This window comes from Peromyscus maniculatus, chromosome 19, assembly GCF_049852395.1.
Source record: "Peromyscus maniculatus bairdii isolate BWxNUB_F1_BW_parent chromosome 19, HU_Pman_BW_mat_3.1, whole genome shotgun sequence".
Lineage (NCBI taxonomy): Eukaryota > Metazoa > Chordata > Mammalia > Rodentia > Cricetidae > Peromyscus > Peromyscus maniculatus.
The window spans coordinates 13,581,399-13,603,381 of record NC_134870.1 but is presented as its reverse complement, the minus strand read 5'-3'; the positions used below and the strand labels follow the sequence as shown (position 1 = coordinate 13,603,381).

At 40.9% G+C, this 21,983-nt stretch overlaps 1 protein-coding gene across 25 annotated transcripts in view; it reads right to left on the bottom strand.

Annotated features, from left to right (window-relative positions):
• Positions 1 to 21,983, bottom strand: part of Dtna (dystrobrevin alpha) — a 370,573-nt gene that overhangs the window by 261,484 nt on the left and 87,106 nt on the right. For 16 of the 25 annotated variants that reach the window (XM_042263999.2, XM_042264012.2, XM_076554810.1 and 13 more), the window contains exon 1: positions 9,930 to 10,168. The exons of 5 other annotated variants lie outside the window; for them this stretch is intronic. The gene's annotated coding sequence lies outside the window, so the exon portion shown is untranslated. Of the gene's footprint in view, positions 1 to 9,929; positions 10,202 to 10,298; positions 10,432 to 21,983 lie in introns of those variants that run through there. 4 more of the 25 variants (XM_076554813.1, XM_076554812.1, XM_015988016.3 and 1 more) reach the window with 3 other exon arrangements.

Sequence of the window (21,983 nt, the reverse complement as noted above, 5' to 3'; positions counted from 1 at the left end):
TATTGTGTCTTTGAGGCCACTGGGGTATCATATAGAAACTGAAGTGATAATTTACTCCTATGCAATGAAAAATATAATATAACTTGCACACCAGGACCCTCTGCCTCATTATATTAAATGCTTCCCCCATGTCATTTTAGGGGAGAGATTGTAATGCTGTAACTCTAAGTAACGGAGATTGATTTATGTTCCAGTGTTTAGCAAATGGTTATACCGGATATTTTCTAACCTTCTAAATGTTTTAGGAGCGAGGCAGTTTCAAAATGTGGATTATAACTGGCTTTGAAGAGGTTCTTAAAGCTGATTGGGAGGAACCCATAGTGCCCAAAAGAAACCAGCAGATCCTCCTTCAATGAACATTTAGAGGTATTGCCGACATCACTATGCTTTCTGAATTTTACTCTAACTCCAAGGTAAAATACAAACAAAATTTCATTACAAGAAAATATGTGTGAGAAGAATTTATTCTGCCAGGCTGAGGAGACAGTTCAGTAGAAAAGATGCTTTTGTACAAGCCCAAGGACTTGAATGGAAATCCCTAAAACCCCACATAAAAGCCGGGGGTAGCACACTTATTACCACAGCACTGTGGAGGCAGAAGATGGGTGGCCCTTGGGAGTTCACCTGTCAGCTAGTGTAGCCTACTAGTTGAGTTCCAGTTCAGTGAGAGAACTTGTCTCAAAATAAATGAATAAATAAATGAATAATGTGGGGACAGAGCCCGGGGAAGGACACTTGGCCTGTGCCCTCTACATGAATACACACACATGTACACCCCCATGCATGCACACTTGCACACAAACATTTATCTGTACACAAATGAACAAAGATACACATAAAATTATGCTCCCCATAATTCTGACCAAATGATTTCTCTTTCTACAATGTAAAATGAAAATATATCTCCCAAATTATTTTAAACTATTTATTTATCTCTTAGTTGAAATGGGGAGAGGGATTAAAATTGCTAATGGATGAAAAACAGAATAATCCTATCAGAATGGACATATGACAAAGAACACCCATGCCCCGGCATATCTACCTTGATACCTACACATGACACCCTTTAGATAAGGTTACTTTCTGGAAGCATACACCTCACAGAGTAAATGATTATTTTATATATTTCACTGCGCTTTAACATAGTACACAGTCTATTAAGGAAAGAGAGTGTTTCCTGTTTAGTTTATTTATTACCCTTTTCCATTCACAGGAAAATTCACTCAGCTGCTAACTTTAGCAAATAATTTTATTAAACTCAATATTTCTCTTTTAAACCTTCAATATTTCTGATTTGAAGAAAGTGAGGAAAAAATCAAGAAACAGATGTTGATGTTAAGCAAGGCCTTTCTCTTCATAAGGTCTTAACCTAGAAATGAAAACTAAGTTAGTGGATTAATAATGCATGGCCATATTATAAAAGGTGTAACAATTTTAGAATTTCAAACAAAATAGGTCAAAAAAGCAAATCATGCCTGGTTTCCGAGTGATTTTCTTATCTGCGGTGTATCACAAATATTGTTCTCAAATAACATTAAATATTACTGGATGTTGTGTCAATTTAAAAATAACGCGTTTTGTCAAAGAATGAGAAGGAATCAGCAAGTAGTGAAGATATTTACAAAAGTCTTTAAAATCCTTAGCTCTATGTTCTAAAAGTATTATGTGAGCTATTATACTAGCATATTATAAATTATTTTTAAATACATGTATTTCATTTCTAAATAATGTACATGTATGTGTGTGTCTGTGTGTAGTTAATGTACGTGAGTCCAGTGTCCACAGAGGCCAGAGGCACTGAATTCTCTGGATCTGGAGTTATAGGAAGTTATGAACTCCTGAATGTCGGTTCTGGGAATGGAATCTTTGTCTTATGTTCTTGCTGACTCCGCCATCTCTGTCCCCACTAGGAACTCTTAATACAACACAACAGGTGTACTTGAAGTAGAATTTACCAAGCAACCTTCTTCCTGTGTGTCTCTTTCTCTGCTCTCTCAAATGCTATGTTAGAAAACACTGGATGTAAGCAGGTTGAACCTGTGCATGCAGACCATTCATGAAGCCTCATTGTTAGTGCTGGCCAGAATCTCTAAGAGAGAGAGAAAATCTATAGCAATTTGCTTGATTTGGAATCCTCAAACACCCCATGAAGCATTTCCTAGAATTACTGCTACCGAGGACATAAACTCAATTTGCTGACTTAAATTACAATTCCAAGGACCTCAGCAAGCTGCCTTAAAATGTCTAAACCTTTAAATGTCCCATTGCTCTTCGATTTCCCAGTTTTCATCTCACCTGTACTCAGAGGTAAATGCCAAGCACACACAGAGTTTGTGCTATTCAAGACCATGCATCTCTAGAGTAGTGTGTTACTGTTCCTCTGTCTCTAAGCCTAGCCTGTTTACCACACCTATTAGTAAAGGTGGGGATTAAATGTGCATTCAATTATGTTTTATTTATTTCTTTATATGAATGAACATTTGTAGAAATGGGAAAGTGAACATTTCATGGTTGTTTCCATATTCTGTAAGATTTCCTTGATATAAGTTTCTTTGAATTCCCCAAGTTATTTATGGCAGGAGCACCCAATGATTGGTGGAAGGGTGGCTAAATCCTAGCTCTGCATTGCAGAAATGGCAAGGATTCGCAGAGCTAAAATATGTGAGTGGAGATGAGTCAGAAGATGTGACCAGGACGAAAGACGTCAGCATGACGTCACAGGTGGCATGCTTGCACATTCCCAGTGTAGACCTACTCACAGGTGCATAATACTTTATGTCTAGTCTCTGGAGACCTGGGGATGCCTAATCACCTACGAGTTTGGAAATTTACTGGAACTCTCCATAGACATTTCAGTCCTTTCTCTTTTCAGACATGTTGGTAGAATTGTGTTTCCTATCCTGCTGAAGATAGGTGTGGCTGTATGGCATACCTTGACCAAGGAAGTGTGAGCACAGGAAGAAATTAAGGCAGCCCTGTGGAGAAAGCCTTTAGTCAACATATGACAACTAAGCGAAGTGGCACCCATGAGAGGTCATCCTAGTTTTCTATACCACAGTGAGGTTGGAACTTATTTTCTCAGGAAACCACACTTAGTGATCTGTCTATACCTTAATTTAAACATGTATAGTAAGAAAACAACGTATGTGTCTTACCTACAACATCGTTTGCAATACTGGATTTACTTTAGAAGAGAATTTTAAAAGATATTTGTTTTTTATGTATATGATTGTTTTGCCTGCATGGATGTGTGTATACCACATGTGTGCTGTGCCCACAGAAGTCAGAAAGGGAATGCTATGCAGGTGCTGGGTTTTGAACCCAGGTCCTATGCAAGAGGAGTAAGTGCTCCTAACAGATGAGCTATCTAACCCTCCAGTCCAAGTTTTAAAAGAGAATCATTGCATTTACTTGAGGTTTTTGCAGACAAGTTCTGTGAGTATATTTTTATAAATGTGTAGTAAAGAACAATCTGAGATTTAGAAGTTCATTTATATTATAAAATTAACTTCATTCAAAAAATTATTCTACACCTTTTCACAAAACCAGTGAAGTATCTATATTCCTGAATTGTCATAATTTTGGTGTATTTGCTTTTTTCACTGTCCACAGATTTGTGAACTGCAAAGTCATATAGGAATGAACAGAAAAAGTTAATGGGATTTAAAAAGGGAACTAATAAAAGTAAATCTATTGTTCTTTGAAAAAAAAACATGTAGATAGTCACAAAACTTTCATAACTCTGGGTGACTGAGTAATCTTTATATCATATTTATTTTGCAAAACTGCAAAGTTCAGCTTTACTTATACAAATACTTATACTTTACAAATACTGCTATTTAATATTAATGGTATGTGAGAAAACTGAGCATTTTCAGGCTCTTGATGTCAATGTCTAATAAAAATATCTGCTACACATGATATTCCCTAAATTGTCTTTTTTTTTTTTTAGATATGGTCATTATGTAGCTCAGGATAGCTTGGGACTCATTTTATGGTCCAAACTGGCCTTGAATTCATTATGATTCTGCCTCAGTCTCCTGGATGCTGGGATTGCAAGTGTGAGCCATTATGGCAATAAGTGGGCATTTGTCAGAGTCAAAATCATACCAAGCCACCCTAAGATTTGACTTGCTGTGATGAAAATACTAATTGCTGAGAAAGGAAAAAATGGGTTTCATTAAACAGTGTGAGGTCAACTCCTGTGAAGAATATCAATGAAAGAACATTTAAAGAGACACAATAACTAAGGCCATTGTCCAGTGGAAGACATAAATAAAAAAATGCCCTTGCCTAGAACAGATAAGTGGGAAGCAGGAGCTTGACTCTTACTTCCAGTACTTGGAAGTTAATGTCTGACTCCTGCTGGATAGAAAGTCTTCATTTCTCCTGTAGATGAAAATAGGAAGGAAATCATGACATATTCATACTTTCTTATGGGAGTTCTGGGATTCACATTTTAAATACTGGATTTAAACATTTCATTAGAGTCGGATGTTTGTTTAAAGATAAACTTTGCTCCTATCCATATTGAAGCTCTTCTCTTTGTGGAGGAAGGAGAGTATTATGTGAAAATATATGAGGCAAATGTCTTCATTTCCTCAAATTCAAGATTTGGCATATCAAGCGCACAGAGTAAATGTATGAAAAACTTGCAAACAGTCTGAAGAGTCAAAATTGATTAAACAGCTTTACCAGACTTCAACTTCCTTTGGTCCCCACTAATAACATTCAGTTCTTCATTAACTGAAGAGACTTTCCCTACTTAGCACATGCTGAGAGTAACATGATGTCAAGACTGCGCTTCAAGGCCTTCAATTGTAAGAAAAAATGTTCAAACAACTTTACAATTTAGGGTGATGAATCCACAGCATGTAAGCTATCAAATATTTTCCTTCTCATGCTACACTGTGATCTGAAAATATAGTGTTTTCTTAGAGTTGATATTCAGACAACGTGCAAGGTGATTCATTTTAATTTAGTTTCTCACTGTTTTTTTTTTCTTCCTGGTGCGCTATTGAGAGTTCCTGATGAGGTGTGTGTGTGTGTGTGTGTGTGTGTGTGTGTGTGTGTGTTCATCTATTTGCATGTGTATGTAGAGGCCAGAAGTCAGTCCTGGGTGCCATCTGCTTTTCCTTCCTTCCTTCCTTCCTTCCTTCCTTCCTTCCTTCCTTCCTTCCTTCCCTTCCCTTCCCTTCCCTTCCCTTCCCCTTCCTTCCTTCCTTCCTTCCTTCCTTCCTTCCTTCCTTCCTTCCTTCCTTCCTTCCTTCCTTCCTTGACATGGGCTCTCACTGGCCTGGGACTCTCCACACAGGCTAGGCTGGCTTTGCTATCACGCCCCTAGGATTTGCTTATCTCTGGCTTTTCAGTACCGGGATTCTATGTTTATGCTTCCACACCTGGCGTTTTATCTTTGGGTTCACGTGGGGATAAAGAAATGTCAGCCTCCTCCTTACAAGGTAAACATTTTACCAACTGAACCACTTCCACAGCCTCAACATGGGTGGCTGAACCTATGGCTTTCCACATACTGTGCCTTTGACTACAAACCTCTCCGGTAACGTGCAGCTGACTCACCCCACTTTGCTGCTAACACGTCTTGTTATCAGTTGGCCTCATTTGGCAGTAAAATGAACATTAATCGCACTCCTCTAAAAGAATGGCCCCCACCAGACGAGCAAACATGTTCTGATTCTACTTGGCATTTAGCATCATTAATGATCACTATGCTGAGATCAAAAGATACAGAATGAATAAGAGTAAGTGAAATAAAGAAAAAAAGGAGTTGATCCAGGAACAACAGCCCTGGAAACAGTATATTATTCATTCCCTAAACTTGTAGTGAGTGGTTTTTTCTTTTCTTTGCTTTTTTTTCCCCCGGTGTGTGTGTGTGTGTACTGGTTACTCATAATACAGAAATCAGTAAGGCACAGTCCATACCATTAGGGACTTTGGGAACTGCAGTTGAACTCTGAAGATAAGGAAAACACATCAAGAGTGACATCTGAGGTGAAAGTTGAGAAGCCACAAGCATTCTGGGAAAAGAAAAATGACTCTACGGACTCTCACAGACTCTCTGCTGTCTTAGTAGATGGTCGATCCCAGAGACTGCAGCTAAGTTTGAGGAAAGGGTTGCTGAGGACCAGGAAAGGACTGGAGAGGCAGTGAGGGGATGGGCTGACACTTCGTGACAGGGCTTGCGGGATGTGCTAGTGATGGAACATTTTTAATCTGAAGGCTGCTGGAGTTCTCCAGTCACGAGCAGCTGTGGCTCTTAGAACAAGATGTATTTGTCCAATAGGAGAAAGATAAAATGGGAGGTGGTGGTGTGGGCCTAGAGAATAACTGTAACAACAAAACAGTATCCAAGTAAGATGACGGAGACCCAAAGCAGAGCAACTGCAGAGGAACCCAGGGGCGCGGAGGGGGTTAACGTACAAAAATCTAAAAAGCTGTGTTGATACTGAATCCAGGCAGAGAGAACGCTGCCGGAAGAGTCGAATTTTGTGAACAGCTGAAGTGACTGGAGTGGGTGGATTAGAGATTAAAGAGATCATCTAGGAAAGTGGCTAGGGAAAGTGAAAGGATTCCTGAGTAGGGTAGACAACTACAGGAAGCTGGGGCACATGAGCTCTTCAGTACATGTGATTTCCTCCAAGCAGCCTTGAACAAATCAGAACATGACCAACAAGTAAAAGACAAATCACAAGACCTTCCTGGAATTATCAACAGCAACAGCAGCCGATGCACCACGTTGTCTAGGATGAAGATGTGTTTCTAAGGAACAATGGCTAGGAGCTCTGTAGAGTGAACGGTCATCTCTTGTAATGGTCACGACATAGATACTTGCACTCAGAGAGCGAGTCAAAATAAGTAAAACTATCAGAAATACAAAAACAGGGCAGAGTCAATCACAAGGTGAGAGTTTAGCAAATGAAAACCTAGGAATCAGTGGGCCAGTGAGATGGCTCAGTGGATAAAATCACTTGTCTTGCAAGCCTGGTGACCTGAGTTTGATTCCTGGAACCCACATAGAGATGGAAGGAGGGGACGGATGAAAAGTGCCCCCTACCTCCACGCAAGTGCCATGGCATAAGACCACCCCATCACACACACATGTACACACACACACACACACACACACACACACCACACACTAAAAAATAAAATTAAAAAATTAAAAGTGGGAGAGGTAAGTTAAACTTTCCAGCAGGAAGTTTTGCCTCTTGGCATACGACTAGACGAGCAAACAGGATTGCAGAGCACAGTTCCTTCTGGTGTCCTGACAGACAGACTTCATCGAGATGTCAAAGTCTTTGGCCCAGTGTATGCTGGGATCTGCAGTGACTGTATCTTCCACTGGGACAGAGCGAACCTAGAATGAACCTCTGCTCACACTGCCTGAAAGCGGGCTGCTGTCGCAGCGCCAGGGGTGCTTTGTCTAAGTAGTTCCAGTCTGCCACTTGCTTCCTTCTCTGCAGGAAACCACCATCCTAATTAGGTTTTGGAACACCCTTACAAGTGCGATAGTTTTTCTAAATCAACCATTCATTTATTCATTTTGAAATAGAAGTACCCTCAGCTACTTAAACTTGCAGTGAGCCTCCTAACTTTGACCACCAAATGCGGGGATTACAGACTGGTGCCACCATGCTAGGTTCTATGAGTGGTTTTGAAGATACATTTTCAGCCTGAAGCAGAAGTATCCATCCGAGGTATTAAGAAGACAAGACAGCACAAGTGATGATGGGATGGGCAGTAATAACAGAAACATGTCCACGAACTCATGCGCTATCATCAGCAGACACATATCAAAAGACAACCACCTTCACCCGTTCAGAGGAAGACAATCCAGTGGTGCGACAGTGGGAGACATGTATTTGCATTTGTCAACATTGTCAGCATTTGTCAGTACTGCCAGGATTAGCCACACTGCTAAAAATTCTTAGATGGTAGAATTTTGAACTTCGTATTTTTCTTTCTTTCTTTCTTTCTTTCTTTCTTTCTTTCTTTCTTTCTTTCTTTCTTTCTTTCTTTCTTTCTTTCTTTCTTTCTTCCTTCCTTCCTTCCTTCCTTCCTTCCTTCCTTCCTTCCTTTCTTTCTTTCTTTCTTTCTTTCTTTCTTTCTTTCTTTCTTTCTTTCTTTCTTTTTAACATATTGAAAACCAAAAGCCCAAACTCAATATAGCAAACATTAAATGGTGGTATACCCGAACCAGATGTACAAATCACACATGTCTGTGTGTGTCCTGTGTTCTGCTTCATGTAGTCACATATTTCTGCCAGCTTCATTCCTAATGCCAGCCATTCAGGACACAGCCACTCAGACAATATTGCTGGTCACCTGATGGGACTAGGAAAAATTTGCTAAGGTACTGTTTGCTCATAGGGAATGGAGAATTCCTTGCAATTTGTGTGGACCAATATGTTAATTCTAGGCATCACTAAACATTAGGTACAATTTAACAAACCGCCTAAACTCCTTGAAGGATAGGGGTTTCTAACAAAATGCATACATTTCTAATCTATAGAGGACAACTTTAAAACACTTGGGTCAGGTTCCTCCTTGCAGACAGGTCTTGGGCCCTTAGCCTCATTATTTCACAGGGATCTTAAAGAAGAGGGAAGCTAGGGGGTGAAAGTGGGCACACAAGGTTGGACAGACCAGTCCTAGACTCTGCTAATTTTATATTTTCTTTGTCCGTGTCCCTGTGCTCAGCAGTCAGTCCTAAGTTCAACTCTGTTGTTATAATGCCTACCTTTTGGCTTAGGAGAGCAACACACCACATTACTTCTTATTATCAGCGTTGTGTGAAGGAGCCACATTAAACCACTCACGGCTTGCATCTACCTTAGTCAACTTCATTTCAGTCTGGTCTATTTGGCAGAGCGAAACCAGGCCAGTTACACTGAACCACTGTCCAGCCCCGCATTCTGTCAGGAGAGCGCCAGCATGCTTATTTTCCCCATATAAAGGAGAATATCCAATTCACACCGTGTACTCTGTGACTATTACGGACAATATTTATTCAGAAGGAATGCTGTGTGAGTCTGGGAAAGCTGTCGCTAAGAGGAGAGGGAGAGGTCACTTGACCAAACAAGAAACAAAACCTATACATGGGCAAAGAGTGAGGAACTCAAGTTTTCCCTTCCACTTGCGATAAAACATTTGCATAGCCAAAACACAACAGGACAATTGCAAATTTAAGGACTGTCTCCCTCCCTCTCTCCATCCATCCCTCCCTCCCTCCCTCCCTCCCTCCCTCCTTCCCTCCCTCCCTCTTCTCTGGAGTTCTTTATAATAAACAGAACCCCTCCATTCATTTAGCAGATACCAGCTCGTTTGGAGAGGAACTGCTTAGAATTAATGAAGCAATGCCCCAAACAACTGCTATTAATACATTGTTTTCTTTGATAGAGGCTGCCTGCTTTTTTTCTCTGCCGCATCTTTAAAGATGGGGTGCTTTCTAATGGTCTTAGAGCACCGTGAAAAGAATCGTTAGTTAGAACACCCCCCACGACCCCGCCGCGCGCTTTTTTTCCTTTGACATGTTTTGTATTCATCGTCTACATTTGAAAACAGTGCCAGGTCAGGGAAGCTGCGCTCCATCTCACAGTGTCTTCCCACCCGTAACTCCTAACTCCATAAGCCTCTAAGCCTCGGGCGCTGAAGGGTTAACGGGGAAGAGCAAGGCTACAGGCTCCACTGAACTTACAACTCTGAAATGCAAACTTAAAAACAGCAGCCCACGAGTGCGGGGTTTCCTTCTGCCACTCAAAATACTTAAGGCCACCTTCTTCCAGAAAGGAAAGCCGCTCCATCCAGACACAACGAAATCTCCACGATGTTTCATTCATACCAACCACAAAGCAAAAATCAATATCCACCTTCCCAGAGATGCACCTCCAAGTCCCGGCATTCTCACTTACCCCGAACAGGCACAGCATCTGCTTTTCAACCCTTGTAGAGTCAGTTCACCTAGTGCGCACCGTGATTGCTAGCACGCTCATGGGAAGAACAGATTTTAGCCAAATTGTTAATTACTCCTGAGACCATAACCAACTCCGAAATTCTAGGGAGAGACAGGAGTTTAAAAACCCGGCTTCCAGATTCTGGCATCCACTGTGTCTATCTTTAACTTGAAAACGATTTGGTTTCACATTCCACTGAAGTCCCACTGGCAGATGCCTTTGGTAAACTCACCAATGGCAGGCTTTCAAAGGTCTCCCTCCGCCCCTCCCTCCCGGGGAGCTTCCGCCCATCTCTTCTAAAGCTGAATTACTCAGCTGTCCTTTTACCTGTGTCCTCCCGGGTAAAAGGAACTGCTTTCATTGAAGGCTATTCCAGAAACCTTTGCAGGCTGAAGATCAGCTGAGGACTCGCTGGCTTCCCCTGCCATCACCCCCGCCCTCCTCACGGCCAGAAACCAACTGACTTCCAAACTTGGCTGCCTGAAAAAGAATGTCCTCTGATTGGCATTCCTAGAGGCAGAGAGCCAGGCAGCCCGAGCTTGGCAAATGGCTTCCTAGGGATACACAACACAAACAAGGAACTTTCCTGGACTTTTATTTCAGTTTGAGGAAAATCCAGCCACTATGTCGCGACATTAAAAATATTTCTGTTGAGGCTCAACGTTTATGCTTTGTTTTTGTTTTTTCCTATCTGCTTATCATTTTACGCAGAATGACTAGGGCTACAGTAAACCAACAAGACAGCAGAACTATTATCAAATATTGAATAAACCTTGTTTGGGACTCACTAGAAAATGAAAAGACCCACGAATGCTATTTCACAGTGTCCTGAGGACAACTGGTCAATGTGGGGGGTTTCCTGAGAAATAAGTGCTTATAGGAATTGTGGGGACCTGACTTGAGCTGGCTTTTGTTTTATACTCCAAGCTGCAGGAGAACATGGAAGAAACACTTCTTTTTCCCAGAAAGCCTTCTGTTATGAGGGTTGTCTTACAAAAATTTAGCACAGGCTGGGAAAGAAGTGTGTGTGTGTGTGTGTGTGTGTGTGTGTGTGTGTGTGTGTGTGTGTGTGTATGTGAAGGTAAACTAAGGGTCCGGTTTTGCTTTTGCTTTCTAGTGCTATGATAAACACTGTGGCCCAAACCAATCTGGTGAGGAAAGGATTGATTGGCTCACTTGACCTGATCAGAATCTGTTTTTGAGGGAAGTCAAGGCAGGAGCTCAATCAGAAACCTGGAGGCAGAGGCCATGGAGGGTGCTGCTTACCTGCTTGCTCCCCATGGCTTGCTCTGCCTACTTTCTTATTCAATCCAGTGCTAATTACACTGGGCTGGCACTGTACCCAAGTGTTAGGTCCTTTCTCATCAATCCTTAATCAAGAAAATGCCCCACAGATTTGCCTACAAGCCAAGCCAATGGTGAAAATTCTCCAGTTGACATTTCTTCTTCCATGATACATTAGCATGTTGCCACGTTGATAAGAAAAACCAACCATCCAACCAACCAACCAACCAACAAAACAAACAAACAAACAGTTTTTTAAATCAGTCTGGAGGGTGAACAGAAAAGCTATGCAGAAGACACAGCTCATCAAACAGAGCCCAACAAGGATTCGGAATGGGCATGTCTCTTTAACAACAGAAATAACCTGTGCTGAGCATTCATTTATCAGTCCCTGGGATCCAAATGTCTGATCCTGAAAACATGCTCTGTTTGTTCAGAGTAGTGTATGTACTACATGTAACAACTTTGGTGGTCAGATGTACCACAGGATGAAACCTTGCCAGTTTTCGGCACCTGTCAACTGGCTGGGTTCACAGTGGTGATGTGGCTGCAGCTGTTCCTTGGGACTCACAGGGCTATCTCAGACATTTTCAGTGGTAAGTGCTTGACCCCAGAGGACAACTCTCTAACTTCATTGGTTTTAAATCTCGTTTGTTTGTTTGTTGTTTTTTGTTTTCTTCTTCCACGTCTAGAGCAAGCTTACTTTACGAAGTCTCGAGGGAAGACCTGCTTGACTGCTTACCACAGTATGAATTTATTTCACTCATATTTTGATGCCTATATGTGTTGGTGGCTTGCCATCTGCTTGCTCTTTCATCCATCTCCATTCCTAGATGCCCAAAGAAAAATCTTTACAGGAGGAAAAGAAGGAAGCATACTTTAATCTTTGGCCTCAACGTTAACTAGAGAAAGCACAGGGAAAACAGGAGCATCTCCAATTTTCCATTTCGTTTCCATAGTTGAAAATACACACCATCACACAGCACGTTTGGGTTTCAAGAACCGTTCCCTGAGTGTCCATGGTGTACTAACATTTATAAAATCCATAAACCAGTTCACACATAAATAGAAGGAAATAACTTCCTGGCACAGAGAACAGCCATCTCTGGCACACAGAGCAGCCATCTCTGTCCCAGATTTTCTTCTTTCACAGAGTACACCCTGAGTTAAGAAGAGTGTGTGGGGTTTGGAGCCAGCCCTGGCTCACGGCCAGCACAAAGCTGGATCCACTATGGCTTTCGATGCACACTGCTGCAGAACTGATGCTGAGGAGCTACCTGTTTAAACTGAAATGCTGCCTGAGCAGGTTGTATGTCAGCCTGTGGGAAAATGGGTATATGTCAGCTGTGCTTTTAGACAAAATTATTTGTATTTTTCTAAAAAGATGTTTTTTATTTATTTTAATTTTTTGTATATTAGTGTTTTTCTACATGTATGTGGGTTTAGTATGTTCATGTCCAGTGCCTTCAGAGGCCAGAAGTTATTGGGTCCCCTGGAACTGAAGTTACAGGTGGTTACAATCTGCCATATGATTGCTGGGAACTGAATCTGGGTCTTCTGTAAAAGTAGTGAGTGCTCAATCTCTGAGCAATTCTTCAGCACCTACATTATCCTTAATAATTCTAGGATAATCATCCTTCTTCTTGAGCAATGAACTGAGATTGTATGAAGTGTGTATTGTATTGTGCATTCTGTAGCACCATGCACAAGCCCCAGTCATTATATAAGTGTGTGCATGTGAATTACTTCAAATACTAACCAGACACATTTATTAAGGTTCTTTGTGCTGGTCTTGTGGATGTAAAACAAAGTAAGAGAAAAGGGGTGTTGTTTCTAATTGAACTGCTACTGGCTTCTATTCAGAGTATAATGTTACTTAGTTGGATGAATTATGATAAAAAAAGAGTGAGCTAAAGTTCCTAACCTTATCCAGACTTACAGTTTGATCTCCACACATCCTAGAAGTCCCAGACACAATCATTAGAGTCTTAATTGAGCCCCAGAATTAAGTGAGCACAATGAAATGATTTTTTTTTCTTCATGAACCGTCACAAAGCAATTGATAAGATTTATAATGGCTGGAACTGAGTCTTTATCATGAGCAAATGTTGTTCTGCCCTTTTGTAAGCCCTAACAGGAGATTGGGGATTGATCGGAAAAATTGCTTCCAAGGCTCACTTCCAAAGAACACTGGGCACATAACTGGTAAATCAGATACTCTGGACTACTCACGAACAAGCAGTTAATCTCTGCTCCACTCTCTAGAATAGAATGTTCCAGCAGAGTTTCGAGGGGGAAGTACCACTCGAGGTTCCCTTACAGTGGAGGATGGTGGCTCAAGCTCAGGTCTGCACTGATCTAGGATGTGTCTGTGCATATCTAAATCCGGGTCACTCAAAAGCAAATTGACATGGCCAATTTTTCCCTTCCAGGCTGCCTTAAACGATCAATGGAGGTGGTGCTTAGAGGCAGTAACTTTGCGGTTGATTTCTTTCTTGAGACCCGTTCTTTGTATGTAGCCCTGGCTGGCCTGAAACCTGCTATGTTGACCAGGGTGGCATCAATTCACAGAGCTCTGCCTGCTTCTGCCTCACAAGTGCTACCAGGGGTGCCACACCTGGCTGCAGTTGGTTTCCATTTTTGTATCTTATTTATTTACTGTGCTGATATAAGTTCATATTTATTTATAAGAACCACATATTTTGGTCTTAGAAAAAAGTGAAACTGTAAGTTGATACACAATGTCATATTTTATCATGCAACTTATAATGTTCTAGCATTTTAAAAGGCACATAATATTAATACAAGAATAAAGTTTTTCTCCTCAAAGAAAAGAAAATAATTATGAATAGCAGTTACTAGAAAAGTAATTGAGGTAGACACCACCCAAGACAATAGAAAAGCCCTACATAACTAATATTAGAAAACAGGAGCCCTAGTCAGAAGGGGTTCAGAGAATTGACATGCTGTGCATGTTCTTATTAAACACAAGTCAATCGATAGTGTGGAGTATATACTATACCCCAGGAAGTGGAATTAGGAATCTACAAAGGTACCTACACGCCCATCATTGCCTCTTTCTCACATCAGCGAAGATGTGGAAACCCGCTGCAGTGTGAATCAGCAGTGAATTCACAAGGGCATCCTAGCATACTCCTTGCGTGTAGTATTCTGAAACCCAAAGAGGAGAGCCTGTCATATGTGGCAACACGTATCTAGAGGACTTTATGCTAAAAAATACGCCAAGTAGAAAAGCACTGTAAAAACCCTACCTAAATAAGAAATCTAAGAAAACAAGCAACAAAACAAACCACAGAAAACAAAATGATGGTCACAGGGGTAAAAAGAGAGTAGGACAGGGATATGAAATAGTAGGTCAAAAGTCATGTGGCATGTAGTCTGACTAAGTTAAAGATCTAGCACAGAGCACAAGACCTGTGGTTAAGAATATTGTTTCATATGCTGGTAATTCATCAAGAGAGAACTTCAGCCATATGAGATGACAGTGTCCTTCCTCATTTGCTTGCCTGTAGTAAATGTATGTCTCTACACATTCATATATCAGGAATATCACGTTACACACTTGAAGTTACACAACAAAAGTGAAAACAGCAGTGGACTGTATAATCAATAGACATCCTCGGTCAAGATTGGGTGAAGAAGACTCCCCTTCAGGTGTCTGTCATGTGAAAATAACTCCAGTCCTGAAAAGGTGGCATGTACAAATGTATGCAAACATTTTCTAGAGGCTGAAGAGGTGGCTCAGTGGTTAAGAACAAGTATTGCTCTTGCAGAGGACCTGAGTTCTGAGTGCTCAAGCTGTGCATCTCACAATCATCTCTAGAGGATGCTACACCCTTTTCTGGTCTTTCTGTGTGTTGCACTCATATGCACATACATGCACACATGTGCATAAATAAAAATGAAAAATGGAGTCTTTACAATAGGCTTCATTTAGCTGGGTTGATATTGTATTTGATCACTGAATAGAGATGTATTTTTCTTGTGGGGGACCAACGTCAGCCATAGCTAAGTATGGTCATCATATTCATCTCTAGATGAAACTGGAAGATCTGACCTCACCCTGGCCATAGAGATACACTTTTTACATGCCATATATTGGAACTCTGCCAGCATGTACCGTATCTAATGCCTCTTACAACCCAAGAGTAAAAATTTGTTCTACTGCCCAGTTAAAACACACAATGTCATCATTCTAAACCTGTGTAATTTTTCATAGTCAAATACCCAGTCCACATTTATAATCAAAGTGAAGAACTGGTTCTAATCGAAGTGTTTAAAGACATATCCAGGGTAGAAATAGGACAATTATGTCTCCTGTGATTAAATAAAATGACAGTTGGTAGGCAGACCGGATGTGCTGTCATCGCATCCAGCTGCTCATTTGGGAGCAGGTTTTAGCAGATGAGCACACGCTGTGAGCATGTTTCAAACTTGTTGCTTGCTTAGCGGTGGAGCCTTGTGTTCAAAGGGATCATTTAACAATGACAAGACTCAACTTTTTCAGCAGATGCTCAAGGGTGAGACCAGTTTGTGGAGAACTTGAATGCCTGAAATTATTTTCAAGTCTCTTCTCTACATCATTGGTTTACTTTACAGAATGCATAATGTTGAAATATAGTAGAATAACCGTGGTTGACAACAATTAATGGAACATTTCAAAAAGCTAGTAGCTAGGATTGTGGGTGCTTCCAGTGTGAAGAAAGGACAAATGGGTGATGACATGAGACCTAAATGAAATAATTTATATCACGTACATGATTGAGATGACATCGTGCCTCACAAATACTACATAGTAACTAGGCTTTAAGATGTTTAAACAACTTCCGTCTCAGCCATTTCAGGGCATTTATTGCTGACTTGATCCATTTTATTAGCTTTCCATTTTCCTCCCCATTCTGTCTCCTTCTCCATCTCTTCCCCTCAACAAGACAATGCTCATGACAGCATGCCTTGGTATAACACTCATTTTTTTTTATTCCCACACTTAGAGTGTTGGAAACTCAAGCAAGTTTTGCTCATTATTCCAGTTCTGGGAAATTTTACTTACTTTTAAAACAAACCGTAACTCACACCCTGTCTTTTGTTCTGGAACTAAACAGCTTTGAGTTGGATATTGCAACTCTTGTCCCCATTTTCTAGTAACTCCCCTTTTATTCATTTTCTTTTTCTCATCTCTCTTTTGTTGAATATGTTATTTCTATAAACATATTTTTAATTCCTAAGAATTTTGTCTCTAAGTGTTCCTTTTCCACTACACTGAGTTTAGTTTCATGGGTACATTTTATTTCCTAATATCTATAGTAACAAATTTTAGACTGTGTGTTCGTGGCAAAATCTGTACATTTCACTCTTTTTTTATTCATTTACCTAGTCTCTTTATGTTAGGACACTTCTCCAAACCCACTATACCTTTTGCTTAAGCCTCACACTATGGAGGGCAGGATGATGTCATAGAATGAATAGATGATGCTGAGCTGTTTCACTAAGGTACCCCTGAGAGCAACTGATTTCTACCCTTTTAGGTAGTCAGGTGTTCTACACACATGACCTGCACACACTTGTCTCAGGATGCTCTGGATGTACATCTGAGTACGGGACTGTTAGGCCCTGAACTGAGTAAGATGTCCTGAAGAGGATGGGGATCTGGTACCTATTCAGGGTTCAGATTCCCATCTGGCTGCCCAGCATCCAGGATCTCATCTCACATCTACCTGCTGCTGTTCTTTCTAGTACTGCTGAGTCTGTGACTCTCTCTCTTGGAGTTAATCTAGACAACATCTCCCTACTTGTTTTCTACAGGGGGTTGGGGCATAGTTGTTCACCTACATGGGCTTGCAGAAGGTATTGGGCACACACCTGTTATGTCTGCGTTTCCACCTCTCTTGTTGTGAGTCCCCAGATCCTTCGCTAGCTTCGACTATCCCTTTGCCTGCAGTTATTGTGTCCTCCTAGGATTTTCCATGGGGCCTTGGCTTGCTTCTTGGTGGCATTTCCTCTGCAGGCATCTCTGAGTCCACATTGATAGCTAAATCAAGTATCGTTTATCCATTTCTTTCTCATTTAAGAGATGTCAATAGTTCTGGGTGTTGCATTTCCCCCTTTTTATTTATCTCAGTGAACTCACAGAAAGTCAATGTAAGTGCAGCTTAGGGAGGGCCAGGGTGGCACTGAATGTGTCCCATCACCATTTCAGCGGCAATTCTCTGCCATTAGGCTTCAGTATGGTCTCAGTAAAGGAACTTAGAATGAACTGATATTCAAATGTTGCTCCAGAATGATCCCACCAAATATAACCAGCAGAGGCATGTGTGTGTGTGTGTGTGTGTGTGTGTGTGTGTGTGTGAATGAGGGTGGCAGCGTAATATTTCATATTTCTCCATAAGCACACTTAATGCTAACACCAAAACTAAACACCACAAGGTGTATAATTATCTGTATCAGGCATGTTGAAGCACAACATTCAGTTAAAGAAATCATTTTATTCTGAAGTTACTTGTGGTTCTGTGTTAACACTTTCATCATATCTCTGGGGGCATTAAATATACAAATTCATATAATTATGAATAATTCTTCCACTTGTAAAATCTATGTATCTTAAAAAGTAAAAATGCATTTTTTTGTCCCTGAAGTTCTGCCCAAATTATTGAATAGACCACAACAAACTCAAGGTGAGGAAATTTATCTTAAAGTGGTCCAGGCAGTTCCTTTTGTGCTTCTTTTTGATTGGTAGGCAATGAAACATCCCACAGTGAGTCATTTTTTCTTGTCAATTGTTATGACCATTAACATGTGGACCACACTGTATGTCTGAGATTTGAGGTGAGTTTTGTCTTGAATTGTTTTTACATATGAGCTCTGCTTTTCATGTTCATCTGGTGACATCAGATTTCCAGAAGATACATTGTGCTCCCCTTGGTCAACAGTATCTCATCTATATTAAAGCTTTTAAGGGGGATTATACATCTTATTATTTCTATAGCTATATAAACTGTGACAAAGGATGGGGGGCATCTTTAGCATCCTTTACTTTCTTTCTATATTTCCTGTCTACGAAGCTTATCTAACCACTTCTAAAATACTGTATTTCCATCAGAACTGCCTTTAGACCCAGCCTGGACAAGGGTGGGAAGCTGGTAGGGAAGAGCTTTACTCTTGTTTCATACTTCATATAGCATATTACTGTACTGGTGTGCCTTGGTCCTTGCTCACAAAGCTGAGAGAGAAGAGCCAGAGGTTCCTTCCATACTCTATTCTGAGGATGTGGGACTTAGGATTTCCTGCTCATCAGGTACTGAATGCTTTCAGGTTTCTTCCAAGGTGGATCTGGCCCTTGTATACACAGCTGGAAGCCTTTGGGATGGTGGCTTACTGCTATGTGAATGCTGAGGGCATGAATCATCCTAGGACCAGTGGGCAGGCACCTGGGAGAGGAAGAGAGGTAGTGTCTGGATGCCTTCTTTATCTCAGCTGCCACACAAGAATTTCAACTTGAACTTGTCCTTTAAAAATCATTATCAAGGCCCATTTATCAGAGTAGGGTAAATAATGTGATTTAATGGACTGCGAGTCTGATTTGTAACTTTTAAATATTTAGACATTTTGTGTATGTATGTTTCTAGTTTTTACTTCTGCTCTAGATCCTAGGAATGTTAGAAGAAGGCCTGATGACCACAGTTCCCACATGGGCCTTGCAAGCATATCTTGCCCAAGAAACAAGCCTCACAATCATATATTTAAGCCACTAGAGAACCAAAGACCAGACCAAAACGACATATTAATGGGTTTAATCCTCTTTCTAGGGAAGAATTCTATAGTTCTTGACATTCCTGGGAAAGTCATCACAGGGACAGGAAAGGATAAACAGCTCAACTGGTCAAACTTTAATTGCTGCAAGTGTGTGTGTGTTTGTATGTGTGTATGTGTGAGTGCATGTGTGTGTGTGTGTGTGTGTGTGTATGTGTGAGTGCATGTGTATGTGTGTGTGTGTGTGTGCGCGCGCATGTGTGTGTGTATGTGTGAGTGCATGTGTATGTGTGTGTGTGTGTGCGCGCACGTGTGTGTGTGTGTTTGTATGTGTGTATGTGTGAGTGCATGTGTATGTGTGTGTGTGTGCGTGTGTGTGTGTATGTGTGTATGTGTGAGTGCATGTGTATGTGTGTATGTGTGAGTGCGTGTGTGTGTGTGTGTGTGTGTGTGTGTGTTAGAATCCTGGCTACCACAGACACAGGCAGAATTTGTACCTGTCCTTCCACTCTTTCCCACAGTCCTTCACTCCATGTCTGAGGCAGGGATGCAGGCTAGTGTAATCGACAGGCTGTCATCAAATGCATGGTTGCAGCTCTCTAAAGGCAGAGTGAACTGTCCTTATGCCTTGGCAGAGAAGAAGAGAGATCTCTTGTGTTTCAGATATGTTGGCAGCTAGGATTTGAGATTGAGGACATCTCTGGAGCATTGCCAATCTTTCTTGCTAAAAGAAGTCCCTTTTTTCTCCCTCAACAGATCTTAAACCATTGGTGAGGCAAATGCACCTGCAGCTCAGGGAAGCTCGAATCCAGGTATATTGCATGTTATTTGGCTCAGCCTTCCTCTTCCCCCGACCCCGCCCCAACATACACATATTAGCAGCTTGGGAGAGAAAGAGGTAAGCCTTTTGTCGAGGAGTAAATTCTAATTACTACTGTGTTTATACCATAAAGACTGGTAGACAATCAAAATAAGACACAAAGAAGTAGAATAATGTGCTTCTTAAATGGACAATGACTAACAGAAGGCAATCAATCCATCCACCATCCAAATGGTAGAGTTACTGGACAAGAATCTATATTTTAAATGTTTATTTATTTACTTTATTTACCGACCACACTTTCCCCTCTTTCCTCTTCTCCCAGGCCCTCCTCCTCCCTTCCCCTCTGTTCCACCCCATCCATTCCTCCCATGGATATCAATAGAATATGTTATATCAAGTTGCAGTAAGACTAAGCACCTGCCCTTGTACAAAAACTGGGCAAGGCAACCCAGTATGAGGAGTGGGATTCTAAAAGCCAGTAAAAGATTCAGAGTCAGCCTCTGCTCCCACTGTCAGGAATCCCACAAGGGGACCAAGCCACACAACTGTAACACATGTACAGAGGGCCTAAGTCAGTCCCATGCAGGCTCTCTGGCTGTCAGTTAAGTCTCTGAGCCCAGGTTAGTTGATACTGTGGATTTTCTTGTCGTGTCCTTGACCCCTCTGACTTCTACAATCCTTCCTCCCTCTCTACAATAGGACTCTCTGAGCTTGGCCTAATGTTTGGCTGTGGATCTCTGCATCTGTTTCCATCAGTTGCTGGATGAAGCCTCTCCGCTGACTATTGGGCTAGGCACCAATTCTAGCATATCCCATAGGCAGGACAGACTGTAAGTCAAAGGTTATGTGGCTGGGTTGCTAGGCTCACAACCAAAATTATAAGAATCTATATTTTAAAGATAATAAGTACATTTAAAAAGATGCAGTGGAGATGATGAAGTGGTGGTGCATCAGCTAAGAACACATACTATTCTTGTAGAGGACCCAAGTTCAGTTCATGGCACTCATACCCAATAGCTCACAACTGCCTCTAATGCTAGCTCCAAAGGCATCTTATGCCTTTGGCATCCGTGAGAAGAACTCTGAGAATGATTTTTGATTTTTCATCTCTGACATTGGATGCATTAAGACAATACACTGGTATTTACCAAGAATAAGAGATGAAAGTCTATTAACACATAATTCTATATTCAGCAAAATATTTCCAATATAAAGGCAAGAGCTGGGAGTTCATTTCCAGGAGGTAAGTGCTATGAAAGGATGATAAGTGGAGTTTTTGAGTAAAATGATTCTTGGATCTACTTGAAAGCATAAAAAGCAAGAGAAGAACAGATAAATGGATATGTTTTGGGGTAAATATGAAAACTCTCTTACTAAGGGGCAGGGGAGAAGGCTTGGCGGTTGAACTGTTTGCAGTATAAGTATGATGACTTGAGTGTAGCTCCCCAGAGCACACATTTAAGTCTAGAATGGCTGTGTGCATCTGTATCCCTGTGGAGGAGTTGGAACAGGTAGGTCCCCAGAGCTTGCTAGCCAGCCAGTCTAGCTGAACTGGTAAGCTCAAAATTCAGTGAGAGACCCTGTTTAAAAAAATAGGCAAAGAGTAACAGAGGAAGACATCCAACATTGGTCTCTTGTTGCCACATGGACTTACATGAACACACAATATACATGTACATAAATAAACACAGAACACACATACACAAAGCATTTACCTATTTTGAAAATTATCATGTACTTACTGCCTTATAATTTTCTATCTATGTTCTTTTCTACATTAAAAAAATAATGAACAATGAAGCAAAATTAACATTTTTGTTCTTTTCTGGTGCATAAAATAAGACCAACGCTAAAGAACAAAGAGCAGAAATGAAATAGAATCACATACTTTTATAGTCTAGACTATCACTTTAATAATATGATTTAATGGGAGTGAGTGACCAAGATGCATATTGTCTCATCTCAAGGAACAAAATTCTCACTCCAATATAGGACAGAAAAAAACAAACCAAACCAAACACAGGAGAGATAGGCTGGGAGACTAAAGTATGTAATTAACTTTAAATAAGGCAAAGAAATAGGGATACGGGGACAGAAAACCGATCATATAATAAGAAACAACGTCAAGAAAATATACT